The sequence below is a fragment of the Amblyraja radiata genome, chromosome 21 (genome assembly GCF_010909765.2).
Source record: "Amblyraja radiata isolate CabotCenter1 chromosome 21, sAmbRad1.1.pri, whole genome shotgun sequence".
Taxonomy (NCBI): domain Eukaryota; kingdom Metazoa; phylum Chordata; class Chondrichthyes; order Rajiformes; family Rajidae; genus Amblyraja; species Amblyraja radiata.
Window position 1 is genome coordinate 39580491 of NC_045976.1, and position 25911 is coordinate 39606401.

The 25911-nt window shown below is 47.1% G+C and overlaps 1 protein-coding gene across 1 annotated transcript in view; it reads right to left on the reverse strand.

Annotated features, from left to right (window-relative positions):
• The window catches only part of celf2 (CUGBP Elav-like family member 2), a 579470-nt gene that overhangs the window by 495052 nt on the left and 58507 nt on the right, over positions 1–25911 (reverse strand). The gene's annotated exons all lie outside the window — the stretch shown is intronic.

A 25911-nucleotide genomic window follows, 5' to 3' on the forward strand; every position in this document is an offset into this window, starting at 1 on the left:
GCCATTTGGCCCTTCGAGCCAGCACCGCCATTCAATGCGACCATGGCCAATCATCCAGAAACAGTTCCCCCCGTTCCTGCCTTCTCCCCATATCCTTTGATTCCTTTAGCCCTAAGAGCTAAATCTAATGCCCCTGTCCCACTTAGGAAACCTGAACGGAAACCTCTGGAGAATTTGCGCCCCACCCAAGGTTTCCGTGCGGTTCTCGGAGGTTGCAGGTGGTTGCCGGAGGTTGCAGGTAGTGGAAGCAGGTAGGGAGACTGACAAAAACCTCCGGGTATCGCACGGAAACCTTGGGTGGGGTCGCAAAGTCTCCAGAGGTTTCCGTTCAGGTTTCCTAAGTGGGACAGGGGCATAACTCTCTCTTGAAACCATCCAGTGAATTGGCCTCCACTGCCTTTTGTGGCAGAGAAGTCCACAGATTCACAACTCATTGGGTGAAAAAGTGTTTCCTCATCTCGGTCCTAAATGGCCGACCCCTTATCCTTAAACCGTGACCCCGTGGCGAGAAGGTGATAAGGGCGAAGCCACCAAAGCTGAAGCGTTTGCATTTTACCTGTGTCAACCCAACGTTGAGTTTTAGTTAATAAAAAGAAGGCTCAGAGTGCCGGAGTAACTCAGCAGGTCAGGCAGCATCTCCGGAGAGCTTGGACAGGCCGGGACACTTCTTCAATCAGTCCGAGTGTGAAAAACATTACCCTTCAGGTACCTATTAAATCTTTTCCCCTTCAACATAATCCTATGTCCTCTGGTCTTCGATTCCCCTACTCTGGGCAAGAGACTCCACCCGATCTATTCCTCTCATGATTTTATACACCTCTGTAAGATCACCCCTCATCTACCTGCGCTCCAAGGAATAGAGTCCCAGCCTGCTCAACCTCTCCCTGTAGCTCAGAGCCTTGAGTCCAGGCAACATCCTCGAGTTGTGGAATAAACAGGTCAGAAACATCACCCCCCGGAAAATATAATTCCTTGTGCTGTTGAGTTCCTCATCACACGCTTGCCTACACCGCTTTCACCCAAAGAACCATCCAATTTAATTTAAATAGATTAATATTTGTCTTGGAAGATTGACTGCATTAGATTACTATTGGATTACCAATAGTAGGTATGTTGCAAAGCGTATCTGAAGCGTCGCTGAAAATCTGTCCCAGCCCGTGTGCGCGATTTTGGCGCCATTTAGAGGGGGGCGGGTTTAAAACGCGATTTTCCCTAGGCTGTTCAAATCGAGGATGTTCAGCCTAGTTAATTATTAACGAAAAATCGCTGGAAGATTCCGTCGCTTTAGCTATTATTACTTTTAAGGGCTTTATCTAATGGTTATAGCAGTTTAAAAATTAACCTCTAAACCCGCGACCGCCGGCACCCGGCCGGATCTCATACAGGGGACAATAGAAGGTAAGCTGTTTATTTTTACATTAAAAAGGGCTTCTTAAGATCCCTTTATACAAAGTTTAATGTTGCGAGTAGCTAATTTTGGCCCCATTATATCCCGCAGTATTTTTCTGGGCATTTGAGGGCACAAATCTACCGCAATGTGAACGTTCTAAACCAGCGCGTTCACAGGATCCCACTAGAAAGCTGATTTAAATGGACTTTAATTTACAGCAATTGAACACTAAATTCCTTCCATTTGGCCTATAAATTAATGTAAATGAGATTTAAAAATCATGTTTTATTGTGAATTATTTGTGAATATTATTTGGACACTTAGGCTATTTAAATATGTTAATCATTTATTAAGAAATAGATAGATGTTTAGATCTAGTAATTGAAGTTTGAAATTAGCTATAATTGGGTAACTAACTAATTATATGCTTTAATTTCAGGTCATCCAAGTAAAATTATTTTATATTTGTTTCAAAATGCTTCAATCTATGATAACTGAAAATTTCATTCAGTTCTCTTAATTTTTAAGAAAGTTATGGGCTTTTGACTGTCCACGATCACAGCTTTTTTGTTATGTCCACAGAAAATCAATAGGGAACAAGATGCTAATTTCCGCGTATGAAAATGGCCATAACTTTTTAAATACTTGAGATATGAAAGTGAATTGGGTGTCAAATTAAACTTCTTTTTATGCTTTATCTGATGGAATAAATTGCAGACTTGATTTTTAAAATCTCAAAATTTTGTAACATTGCTACCAATAGGACAAAACACTTGCCCCAAGTAAGTCTTGATGACTGGAAGTATTTCATTGCACATGGGAGTAGCTGGCCTTTGAAATAAAATAATGAAACGCACGGCGCTCCGCTTGTAAAGTACATGGAGTCGCCCACATCTACACTCTCTTTGGGGTACAGTCACATGCAGAGACGTGGATGGTACCTAGGGGACATAAGTCAAAGGAGCAGACCCCTCTGAGATACTCAGGATTTGAGTATAGGAGCAAGGAGGTCCTACTGCAGTTGTACAGGGCCCTGTTGAGAACACACCTGGAGTATTGTGTGCAGCTTTGGTCTCCTAATTTGAGGAAGGACATTCTTGCGATTGAGGGAGTGCAGCTTAGGTTCACCAGGTTAATTCCCGGGATGGCGGGACTGACATATGATGAAAGAATGGGTCCACTGAGCCTATATTCTCTTAAATTCAGAAGGATGAGAGGGGAACTTATAGGAACATATACAATTCTTAAGGGATTGGACCAGCTAGATGCAGGAAAAATGTTTCTGATGTTGGGGGAGTCTTGAACTAGGGGTCACACAGTTTAAGAATAAGGGGGAGACAAAATTGCTGGAGAAACTCAGTGGGAGAGGCAGCATCTATGGAGCGAAGGAATAGGTGACGTTTCGGGTCGAGACCCTTCTTTAGACGTTGAGCAGCCTAATTCTTCTTCTATTGCTTCTTCCATTCTTCTTCCCACCCTCCCCACCCCCACATCAGTCTGAAGAAGAGTCTCGACCCGAAACGCCACCTATTCCTTTGCTCCACAGATGCTGCCTCACCCGCTGAGTTTCTCCAGCATTTTTGTCTATCTTCGATTTTTCCAGCATCTGCAGTTCTTTCTTAAACAAGAATAAGGGGTAGGCCATTTAGGACTGAGTTGAGGAAAAACTTTTCCACCCAGAGGGTTGTGAATCTGTGGAATTCTCTGCCACAGAAAGCAGTGGAGGCCAATTCACTGGATGTTTTCAAGAGAGTGTTAGATGTAGCTCTTAGGGCTAACGGAATCAAGGGCTATGGGGAGAAAGCAGGAACGGGGGACTGATAATATTGAATGGCGGCGCTGGCTCGAAGGGCCGATTGGCCTACTCCTGCTCCTATTTTCCATGTTTCCATGTTTCCACCTCATGGCTGATCGATCTTTATGTTTATTCGTAAGGAGCAACTAATTTAAAGCAAAACCTCAAACAGGAGTTGATGAATTAGGAATCCTACCGCTGCACGCTATATAATACCCTTCAACGTCATATTGGCTACACTGCACGAAGGCTGAGGTGACCTCCAAGCGAAGGATATAGTTTCACTGAGATAGAACCGATGGTTCGGGTAATTGCTCAATTCATCTTTCCTCCCGCCTCACCTACATTAATTACAGATAATAAGGTCACATTTACAGAGCCAATGAATCCCCATTTAGCTCCCTTGATGAACCTGGCACAACAGGCAGGTGTCGGGGAAATGCAGAGACGTGAGGAGATCAATAATCTGTTCAGGTAGACGAGTTTATTTGAAGAATGAGGCAAGATAGAAGGGGTTTCGTTTTGAAAGCAAAGGGCCTGAGTGGACGTGGAGAGGATGTTTCCACTAGTGGGAGAGTCTAGGACCAGAGGTCACAGCCTCAGAATTAAAGGACGTTCCTTTAGGAAAGAGATGAGGAGGAATATCTTTAGGGTGGTGAATCTGTGGAATTCTTTGCCACAGAAGGCCAATGGACAGTTTCTAAGGCAGAGATAGATAGATTCTTGATTAGTGCGGGTGTCAGGGGTTATGGGGAGAAGGCAGGAGAATGGGATGAGGAGGGAGAGACAGATCAGCCATGATTGAATGGCGGAGTAGACCAGATGGGCCGAATGGCCTAATTCTACTCCGAACTCTTATGAACAACAAACTTACAAAATTCTTAAGGGGGTTGGACAGGCTAGATGCAGGAAGATTGTTCCCGATGTTGGGGAAGTCCAGAACAAGGGGTCACAGTTTAAGGATAAAGGGGAAATCTTTTAGGACTGAGATGAGAAAAAAAATTTTCACACAGAGAGTGGTGAATCTCTGGAATTCTCTGCCACAGAATGTAGTTGAGGCCAGTTAATTGGCTATATTTAAGAGGGAGTTAGATGTGGCCCTTGTGGCTAAAGGGATCAGGGGGTATGGAGAGAAGGCAGGTACAGGATACTGAGTTGGATGATCAGCCATGATCATATTGAATGGCGGTGCAGGCTCGAAGGGCCGAATGGCCTACTCCTGCACCTAGTTTCTATGTTTCTATGTTTCTATTAACATGAAAATAAGAGGCGCACACACCAATGTGGACTCTTAGAATTATTTCATGGAATGTTATGTCAATATGTAAGCAACCATTGTTAATATATCATGCACAAAGACAAGAGAGGGGCCATTCACTAACATTGGATCCAACCTCCCTGCATGTTGCCACCAGGGTACCACCTGGTTAATGAACAAGTCCTCTCCAAAATGCAATTAAATTAAATGGAGCACAATTGCGATCGAATTAGAGAGATCACTATACTGCATACATTAAATATGAGATGGCTTCCAGCCTGTGTACGCAGGTGAAGACAGGCAGACATTTGTTTCAACGGATTTCCAACGCCGCATTAATTCTTATAATGCAAGTTACTTTGCCAGTCTGATAACGGATCTACATCAAATCATTTTACGTCCTATATCTGAAAAGATGAAACTAAACCTGGATCAGGACCCAATCCTCTTAATCTGTGCCACACGTTCCAGGCATTGTTTTAATCTCATACGTGCATGTGGCAAGATAGCAATCTAATGTCCCTCCGCCTCCATTTCTTCACCCACTTTTTTTCTTTCCGCTGTTTATCCCTGTCAATCCCACACATAAGCCCCGTTTTGTCTTCAACATGCTCTCTTCTCCATTTCTGGCCTTCCCGATAAATCAGTTTTTATTTTCCCCATGTTATAAGTTCATACATTCAATAGACAATAGGCAATAGGTGCAGGAGTAGCCAGCACCGCCATTCACTGTGATCGTGGCTGATCATCCACAATCAGTACCTCGTTCCTGCCTTCTCACCGTATCCCCCGACTCCGTTAACTTTAAGAGCTCTATCTAACTCTCTCTTGAAAGCATCCAGAGAGTTGGCCTCCACCACCCTCTGAGGCAGGGAATTCCACAGGTTCACAACCCTCTGTGTGAAAATGTTTTTCCTCATCTCCGTTCCGAATTCTCGTAAGTGATAGGAGCAGAATTAGGCCATTTGGCCCATCAAGTCTATTCAATCATGGCTGATCCAATCTCTCCCTCTCAATCCCATTCTTCGCCCCATAATCCCTGACGCTCGATGCCATAGCTCTCATCTTTAGTTTAGTTTAGTTTAGAGATACAGCGCGGAAACAGGCCCTTCGGCCCATCGGGTCCACTCCGACCAGCGATCCCCGTACATTAACACTATCCTACACCCACTAGGGACAATTTTTACATTTACCAAGTCAATTAACCTACAAACCTGCACGTCTTTGGAGTGTGAGAGGAATCAAGATATATATATATGTGTGTGTGTGTGTTTGTGTGTGTGTTTGTGTGTGTATATATATATATATACATACACATATACACACATAAACACACACACACACACACACACACACACACACACACACACACACACACACACACACACACACACACACACATATATATATATATATCCACACACGCTCGCACACGCACGTACGCACACAAATATATATATAGCTTTTTGGTTTGTATTGTGATGTTTACAGTGTAGTACGTTTAAATATCTGTTGTACTACCGCTGGTAAGAATTTCATTGTTCCGTTGCGGGACATATGACAATAAAACAAAGTTATTCTCAATAATAAGCCAAAGACAATGACAAGATATAGCAAGACCCTGTGGGTCGAAGGGCCTGTTTCCATAAAACGAAAACTTAAAACTGAAATATAACGAGACTATCTCCAGCGGGGATGGTACACAATGCATGTGACTGCTGCTCAGACTTCCCCAACTCCCTCCCTTGTTACCACAGTCTCATTGGCGCCTCTACATGCATGTCACCACCTCCATCTCCATTGTAATTCAAAACAGGTCAAGCATGAAATATAAACAACACATTTCTTTTAAACTTATTACGAGACACTTTCAGAGTCATTACTGGAAGGCGCTGACTGCACAAGTACACACTCAAATGAGGGATTTGTGTTCCTTTAAATGCAATTCCCAGAATAGGCCTTGCAAAATGTATCAATTTCTCTTTGCTCCCTCATCCCTGTCCAAGTTACAAAGCGGGCATCACGCTGGCGCAGCGGTAGAGTTGCTGCCTCACGGCGCCAGAGACCCGGGTTCCATCCTGACTATGGGTGCTGTCCGTACTGAGTTACATAGAAAATAGGTGCAGGAGTGGGCCGTTCGGCCCTTCGAGCCAGCACCGCCATTCAATATGATCATGGATGATCATCCAAAATCAGCGACCCGTTCCTGCTTTCTCCCCATATCCCTTGATTCCGTTAGCTCCAAGAGCTGAATCTACCCACTTATGCCCCTGTTCCACTTAGGAAACCTGAACGGAAACCTCTGGAGACTTTGGGCCCCATCCAAGGGTTCCGTGCGGTTCCCGGAGGTTGCAGGTGGTTGCCGGAGGTTGCAGGTGGTTGCCGGAGGTTGCAGGTAGTGGAAGCAGGCAGGGAGACTGACAAAAACCTCCGGGAACTTCCGGGAACCGCACGGAAACCTTGGGTGGGGCGCAAAGTCTCCAGAGGTTTCCGTTCAGGTTTCCTAAGTGTGACAGGGGCCTCCACTGTTTTCTGTGGCAGAGAATTCCACAGATTCCACAGTTTGTACGTTCTCCCCCGTGCCCAGCGTGGGTTTTCTCCGGGTGCTCCGGTTTCAACCCCGCACTCCAAAGACACGCAGGCTTGTAGCTTAATTGGCTTTGATAAAATTGGACATTTTCCCTAGTGTGTGTAGGATGACGTTCGTGTGCGGGGATCATAGAGCCCGTTTTCGCGTTGTATTTCTAAACTAAAACAAAAACTGAACAATCAAGACTCTCACTCCAGCTGTGTCTAAACTTGTGTGCATTAATGGAAGGAGAGGTTTAAACCAAGGGTCACCCACTGACTACATGAAACAATGCGTTAGGAAAGTGGTGCCCTGCTGAGTGTAGACTTGGTGGCTCTATACAGCACTCTGGAAAACATTCTTCCCTACGGTTCCCTAATAGTGTGTGTTATTTTGTTAAGTTCACTCTAAAGACAATGCTCTCTGCTTTTTTTTGTTCCCTGCTCACTTGCTGAGATCTATTAGAATCATAGAAAATAGGTGCACGAGTAGGCCATTCTGCCCTTCGAGCCAGCACCGCCATTCAATATGATCATTCAAAATCAGTACCCCGTTCCTGCTTAAAAAAAAGTCAGGCAGCTACAGCTTGTTCAGAACGCTGTTGCTAGAGTTCTAACAAAGACCAAAAAATTTGAACACATTACACCAATTCTTAAATCCTTACATTGGCTCCCTGTATGTCAGAGAATTGATTTTAAAATCCTGCTGCTCACCTATAAATCACTACATGGTTTAGGGCCAAAGTATATCACTGACATGCTTCCACTATATAAGCCTTCTAGACCGCTAAGATCTTCTGAAACCAATCTGCTAGTGATTCCCAGAGTAAATACAAAACATGGGAAAGCAGGATTTAGTTACTATGCAACAAATAGCTGGAATAAACTTCCTGAAGATTTAAGACTTGCCTCAACTTTGACCACTTTTAAAACAAGACTGAAAACTTTTATGTTTACTTTAGCTTTCAGCTAAATCTTAACTACATTGCACTTTTAACTTTTGCACTTTTTATAATGCATTTTTAATTTTGCTTTTCTTTTCTTTTAGTTCTTCTATTTTATTTCATTTTATTATTTCATTTATTGTATGACATGTTTTTATGTGAAGCACTTTGAGTCTGCCTCGTGTATGAAATGTGCTATATAAATAAAGTTGCCTTGCCTTGCCTTGCCTTACTCCCCTTATGCCCTGAATCCGTTAGCCCTAAGAGCTAAATCTCACTCTCTCTTGAAAATATCAATTGAATCGGCCTCCACTGCCTTCAGTGGCAGAGAATTCCACAGATTCACAACTCTCTGGGTGAAAAAGCTTTTCCTCATCTCAGTCCTAAATGGCCGACCCCTTATTCTTAAACTGTGTGACCCCTGGTTCTGGACTCCCCCAACATCGGGGACATTTTTCCTGCATCGAGCATGTCCAATCCCGTAAGAATTTTTCACCAGCACCCTGCTAGCATCTCAGCAATGATAGACGCAAGATGCTGGAGCAACTCAGCGGGTCAGGCAGCATCTCCGGAGAAAAAGGATGGGTGACGTTTTGGGTCGGGACCCAGTGAGAAGGGTCAGGTGTAGGGAAGGAACTGGAGATGCTGGTTTACACCGATTCTCAAGACTGTGGAGGGCGGAAAGGCTTTGGGGTGGCACAGTGTTAGAGTTGCTGCCTTACTGTGCCAAGAACTAGATGCAATGCTGATTATGGGAGTTTGTACATTCTCACCATGAGCTGCGTGGGTTTTCTCCGGATGCTCCGGTTTCCTCCCACACTCTAAAGACGTACAGGTATTTGTAGACTAGTTGGCTTTGGTAAAATTATAAACTGCCCCTAGTGTGTGTAGGATGGTGTGAGTGTGGAGGGATCGGTGGTCGGCATGGACTTGACGGGCTGAACGGCCTGTTTACGGGCTGTATCTCTAAACTGAACTAATAAAAGGCATTACATAAACATCCGCTCATTATCAACTCAGGAATATTGTAATGTTATTTTACATATTCTAAATGTCAGTGACTGTCCTTGCATTGGCATGCATGACAATTAGACTGTGGAACTAACTCTGGTTCTTGAGCAAGCACACTGGAGAACTGCGATGTGCAGGTTGTTTCAAGAATCTGACAGTGGTAGGAAACGGAAGATAGGCACAAAATGCTGGAGTAATGTCCCTGTCCCACTTATGCCCCTGTCCCACTTAGGAAACCTGAACGGAAACCTCTGGAGACTTTGCGCCCCACCCAAGGTTTCCGTGCGGTTCCCGGAGGTTTTTGTCAGTCTCCCGAATGGTCGAAAATAGTTTCCGCTTCTTCTATGTTCCGGCGATTATTTCAAAAAATTCAAAACCGGTCGCGCTTAAAAATAGGTTAACGTTTTTAAAATCGGTAATTTTTTAGTCGAAGCCGGTTGCGATGTTGGTTGAAGGTGGTTGCCGGAGGTTGCAAGTAGTGGAAGGTAAGACCTTTTTTTCACCCAGTTTTATTCCACCAGGGATCGCCGGAACATAGAAGAAGCGGAAACCACTTAGGGAGACTGACAAAAACCTCCGGGAACCGCACGGAAACCTTGGGTGGGGCGCAAAGTCTCCAGAGGTTTCCGTTCAGGTTTCCTATAGAGCTCTAGGGGCTAGTGGAATCAAGGGATATGGGGAGAAGGCAGGCACGGGTTATTGATTGGGGACGATCTGCCATGATCACAATGAATGGCGGTGCTGGCTCGAAGGGCCGAATGGCCTCCTCCTGCACCTATTTCCTACGTTTCTATGTCTACGTTTCGATCTTTGGTTTGCTCCCACACTGCAAAGACGTACAGGTTTGTAGGTTAATTGGCTTGGTATAAATGTAAATTGTCCCCAGTGTGTGTAGGATAGAGTTTAATGTGCGGGGATCGCTGGTCGGCGCGGACTCGGTGGGTTGAAGGGCCTGTTTCCATGCTATATCTCTAAACTAAAAAAACTAAACTAAACTAAAAACCTTCAATTAGGTTGCGCCTTTAAGGCGGCAGTATGGTGCAGTTGGTATAACACCGCTCGAGACCCGACCCGGGTTCCACCCTGACTTCGGCTGCTGCCTGTGCAGAGTTTGCACGCTCTCTCGGTGCTCCGGTTTCCTCTCACATCCCTAGTTAGTGGAGAGTGGATGTGAATGTGGGATAACTTGGAACTAGTGTGAGCGGGTGATCGATGGTCGGCATGGACTCAATGGATGGGAAGGATGGAAGGGTCTCTCCAGAGATGCTGCCTGTCCCGCTGAGTTACTCCAGCATTTTGTGTCTATCAGTGGGTGGGGAGGGCCTGTTTCCCCGCTGCCTCTCCAAACAAAAACTAATCTAAAGACCCGTGAGAACATCTGACGCATTCTCCAAATGAACTGACAGCAGGGGACCGCATTACCAAACAAGTAATCAAAGAGATTTGCAGAAGAGTTAAGAAGGAACAATTAGGAAAGCAAAGAGGAATTATGAAATTACATTAGTAAAGATGACAAACCGGAAACATTTACAGCCACATAATTAAAAAGAGGAGAGTGGAGATGGTATGGGAACAAGATAACATCGCAGAGAACAACAGGGATGGTAGGAGATGTGCAGCATCATTAGTTTGCTTCGGATTTTATCAATGAGATGGGTCGGATGAGAGGGTAGAAATGGCAAATCACATTTCAAAGAAAACAAGGAGATATATTGGGATTATTTATTGTGCGTGGGCAGATAAGTGTTGGTTCTTTTCCTGATCAATCTCAAATCTTGTTTGACAGCTGCGATGCGATCATATTGGGACACATTCACAACGGCATGGTTGTAATTGCTCCAGAAATGGTCACCGTTTCATTTCACTTCTGCCCATTGACACTCAAAATTACATAAATAAAGGGCCTGTCCCACTTTCACGACCTAATTCACGACCTCTGCCAAGTTTGCCCTTGACTCATACTTGCAGCATGGTCGTCACAAGGTCGTAGGAAGTCAAAGGTTGGTCGTAGCAGGTCGTGATGCTAGTTGTAGGTACTCGTGGCATCGTAGGTCGGGGCGTTTTTTCTAGCCTGATGAAAAATGTCCACGAGCAAAAAAGGTCGTGAATTAGGTCATGAATGTGGGACAGGCCCTTAAAGCTATAAGGTGTCCTGAATTGATTTCTTAAGGTCTTAAGTTCTAGGAGCAGAATTAGGCCGTTCGGCCCATCGAGTCTACTCCGCCATTCAATCATGGCTGATCTATCTCTCCCTCTCAACCCCATTCTCCTGCCTTCTCCCCATAACCCCTGATACTCGTACTAATCAATAATCAGTCAATCTGCACCTTACAAATACCCAACAACTTGGGCCTCCACTATCAACTGTTGCAATGAATTCCACACATTCACCACCCTTTGACTAAAGAAATTTCTCCTCATCTCGTTTCTAAAGGCATGTATTTTTTTTCTGAGGCTATGACCTCTGGTGCTAGACTCTCCCACTAGTGGAAACATCCTCTCCACATCCACTCTATCCGGGCCATTGACTAGTCGGTAAGTTTCAATGAGGTGCCCCCTCATCCTTCTCATGCCACCTTGCCCTCTGGGTTAATAGTCATTGTGTACCTCTGTCCACAACTGGAGAACCTATTCCTCGATGCACATTGATGTATGAAAAACGTTTTAAATGCAGGGTTGTTATGAGGTCAAAAGGCTCATTGCCATGGTTACTTGCTGAATGGTCTGAAGAACTCAGATTAGAGTTTAGAGATCCAGTGCGGAAGCAGGCCCTTCGTCCCAGCGAGTCCGTGCCGACCAGCGATCCCCGCACACTAACGCTACCCTACGCACACTTGGGACAAATTACAATTTCCTGAAGCCAATTAACCTACAAACGTGTACTTCTCTGGAGTGTGGGAGGAAACCGGAGCACCCGGAGAAAACCCCCCCACGCGGGTCACGGGGAGAACGTACAAACTGCGTACAGGCAGCACCCGTAGTCGGGATCGAACCCGGGTCTCTGGCGCTGTGAGGCAGCAACTCTACCGCTGCGCCACCGTGCCGCCCTCTGTTATACCCCTTATGTTTATACTGCCCAAACCTGATCGGCAAGCCTACTAACACTTTGCAACCAAAACCAATCGCAGTCCATGCCCAGTTGAATCAATCTTCTCATTGACATACAGACCACAGATTTATTTCTCTTACTACATAGAAACAAAGAAATTAGTTGCAGGATTCGGCCCAATTCAATGTGATCATGGCTGATCATCCACCATCAGTACCCGTTCCTGCCTTCACCCCATATCCCTTGATTCATGCAAGCCCTAAGAGCTCTATCTAACTCTCTTTTAAATGCATCAAGTGCATTGGCCTCCACTGCCTTCTGAGGCTGAGAATTCCACAAATTCACAACTCTCTGGGTGAAAACGTTTTTCCTCATCTCAGTTCTAAATGGCTTACCCATTAGTATTAAACTGTGACCCCCGGTTCTGGACTCCCCCAACATCGGGGACATGCTTCCTGCATCTAGCGTGTCCAATCCCTTAATAATTTTATATGTTTCTATAAGATAACCTCTCATCCTTCTAAACTCCAGAGTGTACAAGCCCAGCCGCTCCATTCTCTCAGCATATGACAGTCCCGCCATCCCGGGAATTAACCTGGTGAACCTACGCTGCACTCCCTCAATAGCAAGAATGTCCTTCCTCAAATTAGGAGACCACAACCGCACACAATACTCCAGGTGTGGTCTCACTAGGGCTCTGTACAACTGGGAAGGACCTCCCTGCTCCTATACTCATCTCCTCTCATTATGAAGGCCAACTTGCCATTCGCTTTCTCCACTGCCTGCTGTGCTGTACCTGCATGCTTACTCTCCTGGCATCTCAGTTCTTGCTGAACCTTTTAAACTCTAGTTACTCCACTGCAAGTAAAACGGGAATGACCTGACCATGCAGAATAGGGATGTGTAAATACCTTTGTGTTGATAAATTGCCCAAATAGATCTGTATTGTGATAGAAGATAAAACAGTACAGCATAGGAGCATGCCCTTCAATCCGTGATGCTTTGTGCCAAGTTGCACTGATCTTATCTGCCTATACATGATCCATATCCCTCTATTTCCTGCACTTCAAGTGCCGATCAAGAGACTCTTACCACTACTATCTTACCTGCCTCCGCGACCACCCCTGGCACGGTGGCGCGGCGGTAGAGTTGCTGCCTCACAGGTTCGATCCTGACTACAGGTGCTGTCTGTGCGGAGTTTGCACGTTCTCCCCGTGACCTGCGTGGGTTTCCTCCGAGATCTTTGGTTTCCTCCAAAGACGTGCAGGTTTGTAGGTGGTGCATTGGCTTGGTGTGGATGTAAAAATTGTCCATAGTGTATGTTGATGTACGGGGATCGCTGGTCGGTAAGAACTAGGTGGGCCGAAGGGCCTGTTTCTGCGCTGTATCTCTAAACCGAACCAAACCCAAACTTAACTAAAGAATACATTCCAGACCTCATCCACTGTGCTTAGTGATGTGAGGCCAAAAGTACACTATCCCCGACCAGCATGAATGCGATGGGCCGAGTGGCTTCCATCTGATCCATATCTTTCCATGATCCGATATCCCTCATCTGATCACTGCACCCAGCTGTTCAATAATAATTTGAGATGCCTACTTTTTCATCAGGCTTCCAATACTTTGGAAATCAAGTGCTCTGACATTCACATCTCTTCACTTCAACATAAAAGCTACAATTAAGTGATTTAAGTCACTACCAGCATCTTCGCTATGGACAATGACCGAATCAAAAGCTCCTGATTACTTCCTCATTGCAGTGCCTTGTTGTTAGCCACATCTCCATTAGAAATGAAATGGTGTATTAAAGCCTAACCGCGCAGTACCCCACTCGAACTGGATTAGGCGCAACACAAAAGGAGAGTTTTGCAAGAGGGCCATTCGAAAGGGAAATCATGTTTACTCACGCAAGGAAAATGAACACTTAATGTGTTAGTGTTGTTTCGTTTAGAGATACAGCGTGGAAACAGGCCCTTCGGCCCTCGGAGTTTGCGCCGATCAGCGATCTCCACACATTAACGCTATCCTACACACACAGGGGGGCAATTTAAATTTATACAAAGCCAATTAACCTACAAACCTGTACGTCTTTGGAGTGTGGGAGGAAGCCAAAGATTTCGGAGAAAAAAATCCACGCAGGTCACGGGGAGAACGTACAAACTCAGTACAGGCAAGCACCCATGATCAGTCTTTAGTTCAAGTTCAAGTTCAAGTGAGTTTATTGTCATGTGTCCCTGTATAGGACAATGAAATTCTTGCTTTGCTTAAGCACACAGGAAATAGTAGGCATTTACTACAAAACAGATAAATGTGTCCATATACCATGATATAAATATATACACACATGAATAAATAAACTGATAGTGCAAATAACAGAAAGTGGTTGGTAATAATCAGAGTTTTGTCCGAGCCAGGTTTAATAGCCTGATGGCTGAGGGGAAGTAACTATTCCTGAACCTGGTTGTTGCAGTCTTCAGGCTCCTGTACCTTCTACCTGAAGGTAGCAGGGAGATGAGTGTGTGGCCAGGATGGTGTGGGTCTTTGATGATACTGCCAGCCTTTTCGAGGCAGCGACTGCGATAAATCCCCTCGATGGAAGGAAGGTCAGAGCCGATGATGGACTTTAGAGTGTGGGAGGAAACCGGAGCGCCCGGAGAAAACCCACATGGTCACAGGGAGAACGTACAAACTCCGTACAGACAGCACCCATAGTCAAGATCGAACCCGGGTCTCTGGCGATGTGAGGCAGCAACTGTACCCGCTGTGCCACCGTGTCCACCCTAACAAGCTCAATGTCTCACCAGCTCCCCCACAAACTAATCTGTCCCCCTCGACCACTAATATATGTCGTAATAAAATTGGCTGGTAGGTTGGATTAAGTATGAATTACTGAATGAATTTTAAAAAAAGGGGAAATCGAGGGAGGAATTGTGATTCCTATTCCGTGGCACAGTAGCGCAGAGGTGGAGTTACTGCCTCATAGCTTCAGAGACCCGGGTTCCATCCTGACCTCAAGTGCTGTCTGTGTGGAGTTTGCACACTTTCTCTGTGACCGCATGGATTTTTTCCCGGTGCTCCGGTTTCCTCCCTCATTCCAAAGACGTGCGGGTCTGCAGGCTAACAGCGGCAGAAGTCAGGGTGGGACTTGGGTCCCTGGCGCTGTGAGGTAGCAGCGAATCCACTGTGCTGCCTTTGGGTTAAGCACATTCCCTCTCACCATTGCCCACACTCATATATCAGTTCCAGCCGTATTCTTTTGAAAGCAATTACTAAGAAGAAGTGTCCCAATAGACAATAGACAATAGGTGCAGGAGTAGGCCATTCGGCCCTTCGAGCCAGCACTGCCATTCTATGTGATCATGGCTGATCATCCCCAATCAGTACCCGTTCCTGCCTTCTCCCCATATCTCCTGACTCCGCTATCTTAAACAGTTCAAGAGAGTTTATTGTCATGTGTACCTGATAGGACTCACAACTCTCTGTGTTAAGGGCTTGGACACGCTAGAGGCAGGAAACATGTTCCCGATGTTGGGGGAGTCCGGAACCAGGGGCCACAGTTTAATAATAAAGGGTAAGCCATTTACAAAGGAGATGAGGAAACACTTTTTCTCACAGAGAGTTGTGAGTCTGTGGAATTCTCTGCCTCAGAGGGCGGTGGAGGCAGGTTCTCTGGATACTTTCAAGAGAGAGCTAGATAGGGCTCTTAAAGATAGCGGAGTCAGGGGATATGGGGAGAAGGCAGGAACGGGGTACTGATTGGGGATGATCAGCCGAATGGCCTACTCCTGCAGCTATTGTCTATTGAATATACCAACGTTGAGACGAAAGAACCATTTCACATATCACACGAATGGAGGAGTTATTATGGTCTGGTGGGCTGAGCTCTACAGTGCTGAGGCCAGGCGCCTGCTCTCGGACGCCTCATCGACCATTACCCCACGCTACACCGAAGATGGGCACAAAATGCTGGAGTAACTTGGCCGGTCAGACCACATCTCTGGAGGAAAGGAATAGGTGACGTCTCAGGTCGAGACCCGTCCCGAAACCTCACCTATCCCTTTCCCTTAGAGATGCTGCCTGATCGACTGAGTTACTGCAGCACTTTGTGTCTATGCCCAGGTAGTCCCTTTGTTTCTGCTTGCTTGTACCCCACAGAACTCATCTCCAAATACCTTGAATACCGAAGATAGGCACAAAAAGCTGTAGTAAGTCAGCGAGCCAGGCATCATCTCTGGAGAGGAGGAATGGGCGACGTTTTGGGTCGAGACCCTTCTTCAGACAGTTTGAAAACTGCAGGGAGAGCGTACACACTCTGTACAGACAGCACCCGTAGTCAGGGTCGAACCCGGGTCTGTGGTGCTGTGAGGCAGCAACTCTACCTCTGCCGCAACTTGCCGCTCCAACGTTTGTATTTGGAGGACGAATTCCAAGTCATTGCCAACTCGTTCAATAGACGTCCAACAGAAGGGATAGACAAGGAACTGCAGATGCTGAAATCTTGAGCGAAACACAAAGCGCCGGAGTAACTCAGCAGATCAGGCAGGGAATACACCAATGTGACGTTTCTGCCAGTCAAACCCCTCCTCATCTTGAGCTTGTTAAGTTTATTGCCACGTTTACCGAGGTACAGTGAAAGGTTTTTGTTGCACGCTGACCAGTCAGTGGTAAGACAATACAGCTGTATCCACCTATCACTTGCCAGGCTTTATCCTGCCCCCACCTCTCTTTTGCAGCTTTCTCCCATCCTACTTTCTTGTGTGAAGAAGGGCCCCGACCCAAAATGTCACCTGTCTATTCCTTCCACAGATGCTATCTGATCTGCTGAGTTCCTCCAACACTGTGTTTATACACTAAACATATATTGGGCTGGCACGGTAGCGCAAGAGGTAGGGCTGGCTTTGGATGGCGCCAGCCAGTCTAGGCTTAGATGGATGTGCAGGATGGTGAATGAACCAGGTGTTCTCCTTGTTTCTCCCAACTTGATAAAATGTATAGCAGCTTTGCAAATAAACCTTAAATGCACCACTTTGATTGGATCGCTGCAAGGGCATTATAAATAGTATAAATAATGTTGCAAGATGGTTATCCTGTTAGTTGCTGATTGGTTGAAATGTTGAGCCTTGGAGGAATTGTTTGAATCCCAGGGCACATATTGCACTATTCATTTGTGTTAGCTTCCTTCTAGAAGCTTCTTTCGAATACAATGCATTTAAGATTGTATTATTGGGTTAGGGAACTGTCAATTATGTTATCATCTATATGTTTGATTGGGTAATAGAGAGACCACCCCCATGTGGTTCGGCCCCTCAAGGTTCGGGGACCTATAAAGTGCAGCTCTCACGAGGTCCGTTGTCGATCTTCTGGAAGAGCGCTTGGGACTGCGTGACCTTTTGGAGTGTCTCTGTTTGCATGAGGCTGGAAGGGCTTGGCCAAGCAGATACAAGGATCGAACCCACGGTGGTTAGGTATCATACAGGAGAACTTGTGTTGTATGTTCCAAAATAAAGTTTAGTTGCCCAAGTGCTTGAATCAGTATTTTATTGACTGAAACTAGACTGGGGGAGAAGCATAGAATGAGCTATTTACACAAAGACGTACAGGTTTGTAGGTTAAATGGCTTGGTATAAGTGTAAATTGTCCCATGTTTGTGTAGGATTGTGTTAAGGGCCTGTCCCACTTGGCCATTTTTTCGGCGACCTCCGGCGTCATTGACTGACGTATCAGGGTCGCCGAAAGATTTTGAACATTTCAAAATCCTGCGGGGACAAAAAGAATGTTGCGACACTTGAGGAAACACCGCGCGTCGATACGTCGTCACGCCGCGACTTTCACGGTGACCTGACACGTCAGTCATTGATGCCGGCAGTCGCCGAAAAAATTTGCCAAATGGGACAGGCGGGTGATCGCTGGTCGGTGCGGACTCGGTGGGCCGAAGGGCCTGTTTATGCGGTGTACCTCTAAACTAAACTAGATTAAAGAGCCTCGCACGGAGATCGGGTCACTGGACGGCCTCTAGTATCGTAATTGCTGCTTTACTGCCCGGGGGAGATTCAGTGGCAATCAACATTTCTCATCTGGCATTGACTGATCAGTTCTGGCGCTTGTCAACGGAACGGCAGAATCCAGAGGACAGATTTTAAAAAAAATCACAGAGTTGTTACAATTGATGGATAATAAAATGGATTTTCTTTCGACTTTTAGACTGCAGAGATACAGCACGGAGACAGGTCCTTCTGTCCACCGAGTCCACTCTGACCACTGGTTATAAATACATACCACCAGGGGGCGCCGCGCGATTGGCAGCACCGCCAACAGTCTGTCTGTTTTTTTTTAGTGTGTGTTTAAGCTTCTTGTAAGTGTTCTCTGGGTTGTTTTATGTGGGGGGTGGATTTGGGGAGACTTTTTTTTCAGTTTCTTAACTTTCCGGGTCGCATCTCCGGCCTACCATCGATGGAGCTGGAGGCCTCCTCGGACTGACTTTGGTGCTGGTTCTGCCTGTACGGAGTTTGCACGTTCTCCCTGTGACCTGCGTGGGTTTTCTCTGAGATCCTCGGTTTCCTCCCACATTCCAAAGTCGTACGGGCTTGTAGGTTAACTGGCTTGGTAAATGTAAAAATTGTCCTTGTGTAAGAAAGAACTGCAGATGCTGGTAAAATCGAAGGTAGACACAAAATGCTGGAGTAACTCAGCGGGTGAGGCAGCATCTCAGGAGAAGGGTCTCGACCCAAAACGTCGCCCATTCCTTCTCTCCAGAGATGCTGCCTCACCCGCTGAGTTACTGCAGCATTTTGTGTCTGCCTAAAAATTGTCCCTAGTGGGTGTAGGATAGTGTTAATAATAGTGTAACAGGGCCCACCACAGCACAGAGTCTGCCTTGTTGAAGATACATAATGACCTACTGCTCACCATTGACCCATTGACTTCGGCGACTGTGCAATCCTGACCCTTCTCGACCTCAGCGCAGTATTTGACACTGTCGACCACACCATCCTAATTGACCGTCTCCAGTACGGGGTTGGTTATGATGGCACTGCCCTGAGCTGGTTCATCTCCTACCTCCTAACATAGGCAACTCTTTCTCCTCCCCAGCTAGCCTCTGCTGAGGGGTTCCACAAGGTTCCATCCTTGGCCCCATTCGCTTCTCCCTGTATATGCTCCCCTTAGGCCAAATCATTCAGAAGCACGCCTCTAGATTCAGCGGCAGTTTCTTCCCAGCTGTAATCAGGCAACTGAACCATCCTCTCAGCAACGAGAGCGGGGTACTGACCTACCATCTACCTCATTGGAGAGCTTCGGACTGTGTGTAATCAGACTTCACTAGACTTCATCTTGCGCTAAACGTCATTTCCTTTATCGTGTATCCGTGTCACTGAGGACGGCTCGATTGTAATCGTGCATAGTCTTTCCGTCGACTGGATAGCACGCAACAATGAAGCCTTTCACTGTACCTCGGTACATCTGACAAGGGTCGGTACAGTGCTAGAGTTGCTGCCTCACTCTGGGTTCCAGCGTGACTACGGGTGCTGCATGCGCGGAGTTTGTACGTTCTCCCCGTGACCACGTGGGTTTTCTCCGGGTGCTCCGGTTTCCTCCCACACTCCAAAGTCGTACGGGTTTGTAGGTTCATTGGCTTCGGTCAATTGTACAAATATAATTGTCCGTAGTGTGTGTAGGTTAATGTACGGGGTTGATCGCTGGTTGGCATGGACTCGGTGTTTCAGCGCTATATCTGTAAAGTCTAAAGTAAAAGTTTAAAGGCAATAATAAACAAAACAACACTATAACTCAAGCCAATCCCAAACGTCACCTATTCCTTTTCTCTAGACATGCTGTCTGATCCGCTGAGTTACTCCAGCGTTTTGTGTACAACTGAAGCCCTGTGTGTCCCAGTGACATCCTGGTGAATCTTTCTCAGCACCCTTTCCAGCTTTAGATGGTTCATTGAGATCTTGCCACAGGGGGGTTTGTTGTGGCTTCTCATGTGGACAGTGTGTCTTAGATGGCAAGGTTTATCAATCTGCCGATCCCCTGTGAGTTATAACATGTCCTGCGATCGTCAGAACACAGAACAGTTTCACTTACTGCTCCGCCGATTCCTCACAGCTGCTCCTTCCAACTCTGAGAGTTTTCTTCACCTGTTTAACCCTTGCGGGTGCCAGGTGCATAATGCCACTACACTGTACGTTGGCGGCAGCGGCGAGGGTTCGATCCTGACCTCGGGTGCTGTCTGTGTGTGGAGTTATGCTGAGAGAATGGAGCGGCTGTCACCTTCCCCTCAGCCAAAGGTGGGGGACAATCCCCCTCATGTCCCCCAGCCTCCGAAGTCAGCCAGCTCCGTGATGGTAAGTCCACATGCTCTGCCACCGGAGCCCTCAAGGTCGATTCCAGTTGGAGGCCACCAGCTCCTAGAATCCAGCAGCCCGGGACTAGCTGCAGTTCCCAGGTGGCCTGCGAGCCCCGGGACTGGCTGTGACACCCAGGTCGCGAAACGAATTGAAAAAAAATATGCCTGCGGGCCGGATGATTTGGGGGTTACCAGCCGGATCCGGCTCGAGGGCCGGAGGTTGCCGACCCCTGTCCTAGATGTTAGGCCTCATTGGGTCCTCCCCGTGTCTTAAAAGCGTTTCCCTTGATCATCGCCTGCTTTGATCTGTCGTTTTCACACCTTACCCTTCCATATCTCTACGTCTCTCTCCTCCGACCCTCAGTCTGAAGAAGGGTCTCGACCCGAAATTGAGATCCTGTTGGATGATCAGCCATGATCATATTGAATGGCGGTGCAGGCTTGAAGGGCCGAATGACCTACTCCTGCACCTATTTTCTATGTTTCTAGGTTTCTATGAAAAGTCACCCATTCCTTCTCTCCAGAGATGCTGCCTGACCCGCTGAGTTACTCCAGCTTTTTGTGTCTATCTTTGGTTTCTTTATTGATGCGTATACCAAGGTACAATGAACTACCTTTCTTGCAAACAGCTCAGCAAGGCTATCCTCATACATAAGCACACACATTCACAAGTTGTAGGAGTAGAATTAGGCCATTCGGCCCGTCGAGTCCACTCCGCCATTCAATCATGGCTGATCTCTGCCTCCTAATCCCATTTTCATGCCTTCTCCTCAGGAGCCTTGACACCCGTTCTAATCGAAAATTTGGCTAATCTCTGCCTTAAAAATATCCAGTACCTTGGCCTCCACAGCCCTCCGTGACAACGAGTTCCACAGATTCACCACCCTCTGACTAAAGAAGTTCCTGCTTCACCTCCTTTCTAAAAGAGCGCCCTTTAATTCTGAGGCTGTGACTTCTGGTCCCAGAATCTCCCACCAGCGGAAACATCCTCTCCACATCCACTCTATCCATGCCTTTCATTATTCTGTAAGTTTCAATGAGGTCCCTCCCCTCAACCTTCTAAACTCCAGCGAGGAAAGGCCCAGTGCTGCCAAGCGCACACCATATGCTAACCCACTCATTCCAGGGATCATTCTTGTAAACCCACTGAGTCCATGTACAAGAGATGCTATTTTGGTACCATTTTTCAGTCCCAGCTGCAGCCGGCCACCAAGGCTGTTCTGTACACTCTGTATTAACTGGGGTGATAATGCTCTTGTTGAGCAGTATGCAGAAAAATACCTTGGTACACCTGACAGTAAATGAACCATTGGCTATTTTGTCATTGCCACCCCAACCCAAGCCAGTAACAGTGAGATAGCAGGAGATGAGGCCAATCCCAAAGAAACCATTGCCTGTGTTATCAACGTCAGTACACAGCGGTTGGATAGCATTCATAAGGTCAAAAGTGATAGGAGCAGAATTAGGCCATTCGGCCCATCGCATCTACTCCGCCATTCAATCATGGCTGATAGATCTCTCCCTCCGAACCCCATTCTCCTGCCTTCTCCCCATAACCCCTGACACCCGCACTAATCAAGAATCTATCTATCTCTGCCTTAAAAATATCCATTGACTTGGCCTCCACAGCTGCCTGTGGCAATGAATTCCACAGATTCACCACCCTCTGACTAAAGGACTAAAGACATTTCTCCTCATCTCATAGAAACATAGAAAATAGGTGTAGGAGGAGGCCATTCGGCCCTTCGAGCCAGCACCGCCATTCATTGTGATCATGGCTGATCTCCTTCCGAAAGGAACGTCCTTTAATTCTGAGGCTGTGTCCTCTGGTCCTAGACTCTCCCACTGGTGGAAGCATCCTCTCCACATCCGCTCCATCCAGGCCTTTCACCATTCGGTGAGTTTCGATGAGGTCCCCCCTTTCATCCTTCGACACTCCAGCGAGTACAGGCCCAGTGCCGTCAAAAGCACAACATTAAGCAGCGTGAGCTAACACAGCGCCCTGCTGTTAACATACAAACTGTGTATTAGCCTCCATAACTGGCCCCGCGCTTATTTTAATCCATGTTCTCCAATTGTAATCTACGCGGTGGAAGGTAATTTGAATAAAGATCTAACGCTGGCTGTCGACAGATTTTCTCTCTCTCTAGTGTTAATTATCCAGCCATTGGGAACTTTGCTGGGAGTGAAAATATCTACTGGAAACAGGGGAAAGAACAAAATTAAAAATGGCAATCCTGCATTGCAGTCAGCGTTGCGAGCTGACATGAATTGTTCGCACTTCTTCTTGTGGATTTGCATATGAATGAATCTGGGATATGGGCAGCACCGAGATGGGATTCCCCCCCCCCCTCTAACAAGATTCGTGCACAGCAGGAGAAGGAATTAAATGCAAAGTTATGGACTGTTGCTGTAATGAGCTCTGCTGACTTAAAGCCCTGTCCCACTGTACGAGTTTATTCCAAGAGCTCTCCCCGAGTTTGCCCTGATTCGAACTCGGAGATTTACGGTGATGGCCACTCGTCGGTACTCGGGGCTCTTGTGGACCTTTTTCAACGTGTTGAAAATTCTTCACAAGTCTTCCCATGCTTACCTGCCGTTAGCGAGTCTTCCCGAGTACCTGCCGTTAGCATTACGAGCCGCTAAGAGACGTCCCCGAGCTCCGACGTACCCGCTACATTCATTCTCCATGCTTACCACGAGTTTGATTTTTTTTTAACTCGGGAGAGCTCTTGGAATGAACTCGTACAGTGGGACAGGGCTAATACAACGCTGAGAGAAAGCCCAGGACTGGTGGCCAAGCGATGAGTTCAGCGGGTCAGGCGACATCTCTGGAGAACGTGGATGGGTGATGTTCTGGGTCAGTCTCAAGAAGGGTCCCGACCCGGAGAGTCGCCTCCCCATGTTGTAAGGAGGAACTGCAGATGCTGGTTTACACCAAAGATGGAGGCAAAGTGCTGGAGTAACTCAGCGGGAACGGCGGCGTCTCTGAGTGACGTTTCGGGTCGAGACCCTTCTTCAGACTGAGAACGACAGATCAAAGCAGGCGATTATCAAGGAAATCGCTTTTAAAACACGGGGAGGACCCAATGAGGCCTGACATCTAGGACAGGGGTCGGCAACCTACAGCCCACGAGCCGGATCCGGCCTGTAACCCGAAATCATCCGGCCTGCAGGCTGATTTTTTTTCAATTAGTTTTCGCGACCTGGGTGCTACAGATTCTAGGAGCTGGCGGCCTCCTACTAGAATCGACCTTGGGGACTCCGGTGGCAGAACCAGTGGACTTACCATCACGGAGCAGGCTGACTTCGGAGGCTGGTTTGCTGCAACATGTATCACAAAACATGAGGGGGATTGTCCCCCACCTCCCAAAACATGGGGTCGACAGGCCACCCCCCCCCATGGTTCGCTGAGGGGAAGCTGACAACGAGGCATACAATCAGTAAAATTTAATCAGGAGGACAGTGGAACCAGTTGGAGAACTAGGATGAGGGAGGTATGGAGAGAGAAGGAAGGCAATGGCTACTTGAAGTTAGAGAAGTCAATGTTCATACCGCTGGGGTGTAAGCTGCACAAGCGAAATATGAGGTGCTGTTCCTCCAATTTGTGCTGGGCCTCACTCTGACAGTGGAGAAATTCCCCCACCCTGGATAAAAGACGACGCATATATGTCCATAAGTTCTAGGGGCAGAATTAGACCAATCGGCCCATCGAGTCTACACCATCATTCAATCATGCGTGATCCACCTCTCCCTCCTAACCCCATTCTCCTGCCTTCTCCCCATAACCCTTGACACCCACACTGATCAAGAATCCATCTATCTCCACCTTTCAAATGCCCATTGGCTTGGCCTGCACCACCGCCTGTGGCAATGAATTCCACACATTCACCACCCTCTGACTAAAGAAATTCCTCCTCATCTCCTTCCTGAAGGAACGTTCGTTAATTCGGAGGCTGTGACCTGTGGTCCTAGACTCTCCCACTAGTGGAGACTCCCCTCTCCTCATCCGCTCTATCCAGGCCTTTCACTATTGTTTCAATGAGGTTTCTTAAAAATAGCGGAGTCAGGGGATATGGGGAGAAGGCAGGAACGGGGTACTGATTGGGGATGATCAGCCATGATCACACCGAATGGTGGTGCTGGCTCGAAGGACCGAATGGCCTACTCCTGCACCTATTGTCTATTGTCTATTGTCTATTGAGGTGGTGGGACTTTATTGAAGACATCTCCCAACTGATCGGCGGAACTTTTTGACATTTGGATGGCTATTTATTGTTATGTCCTGCGTTGGATCTCTGTGCCATAATGCGTTGTGATGGCTGCCTTCAGATCCAATTATCAACACAAGGTTACACAGTTCACAGCCGAGTGATTCGCTGGAGTGAGCCTCTAAAGAGCAGTGCTACAATACTTTCCAAGCACATTGCTTCATCGGGGAGCAGTCGGGATAAACAGCGTGCCACAAACATTTAGTTAGCACTGATATTTGGGAAGGATACAAGGATAACAGAATAAATTGTTCCGGGTTTATTTTTCTGGCATTAAAATGTCACTGTGGGTAACATTAACACTGTGAGTTGAATGAAGAGAAGGTTTCCAGAATGGTATTGTTAGCACTGAGCTGAACAGTCGATGTGCAGAGTGCTTATGATACAGAGTCATTATATAGCATAGCAAGTACTTTAATCGATATACATACAGAGACCATCGAGGTGAGTGTTGCAGGCTCCGAACACAAAATCAAAACACAACATAGCTGCCCGCATGCATGAGGTGGCGGTGGTGGGGAAACCTGACATGGATTATGGATCAGGTGATCAGCAGCAAAACCAGACACGGCTCAAATCAGCAATGCTGTTTGATCTGCAGCCGATATTACCACAGTTTTACCTATTGATGTGTTAGTATCTCCTATGGCCTTATGTTTCCCCTGAACCTTCCCCATTGTTTAGTTTAGTTTAGTTTAGAGATACAGCGTGGAAAACAGGCCCTTTGAACCACCGTGTCCGCGCTGACCAGCGATCCCCGCACATTAACACGATCCTACACACACCAGGGGCAATTTTACATTTATGCCACCGATTAACCTACAAACCTGTGTGTTTTTGGAATGCGGGAGGGAAACTGAAGATCTCGGAGATCTTTCGAAGGTCATGGGGAGAACGTGCAAACTCCGTGCAGACAGCACCCGTAGCTGGGATCGAACCCGGATCTCTGGCGCTGTGAGGCAGCAACTCTACCGCTGCGCCACCGTACCATGTACTTGTCCCTTATGACTTTATATTTCCCCTGACCCTCCCCCATTGGATGGGGGGCAGGAGGGGGGGGGGGGGGGGGGGCGCGGGGGGGGGTGGGTGGGCGGGGGGTGAGGAGGAGGAATTGGTGAAGAGGCTGGGGAAGCTGACGTTAGCCAGGACTCTGAGAAGTGGGCGGCACGGCTGCCTAATAGCGCCAGAGACGCGGGTTCGATCCTGACCACGGGTGTTGTCTGCACAGAGTTTGTACGTTCTCCCCGTGACCCGCGTGGGTTTTCTCCGGGATCTCCGGTT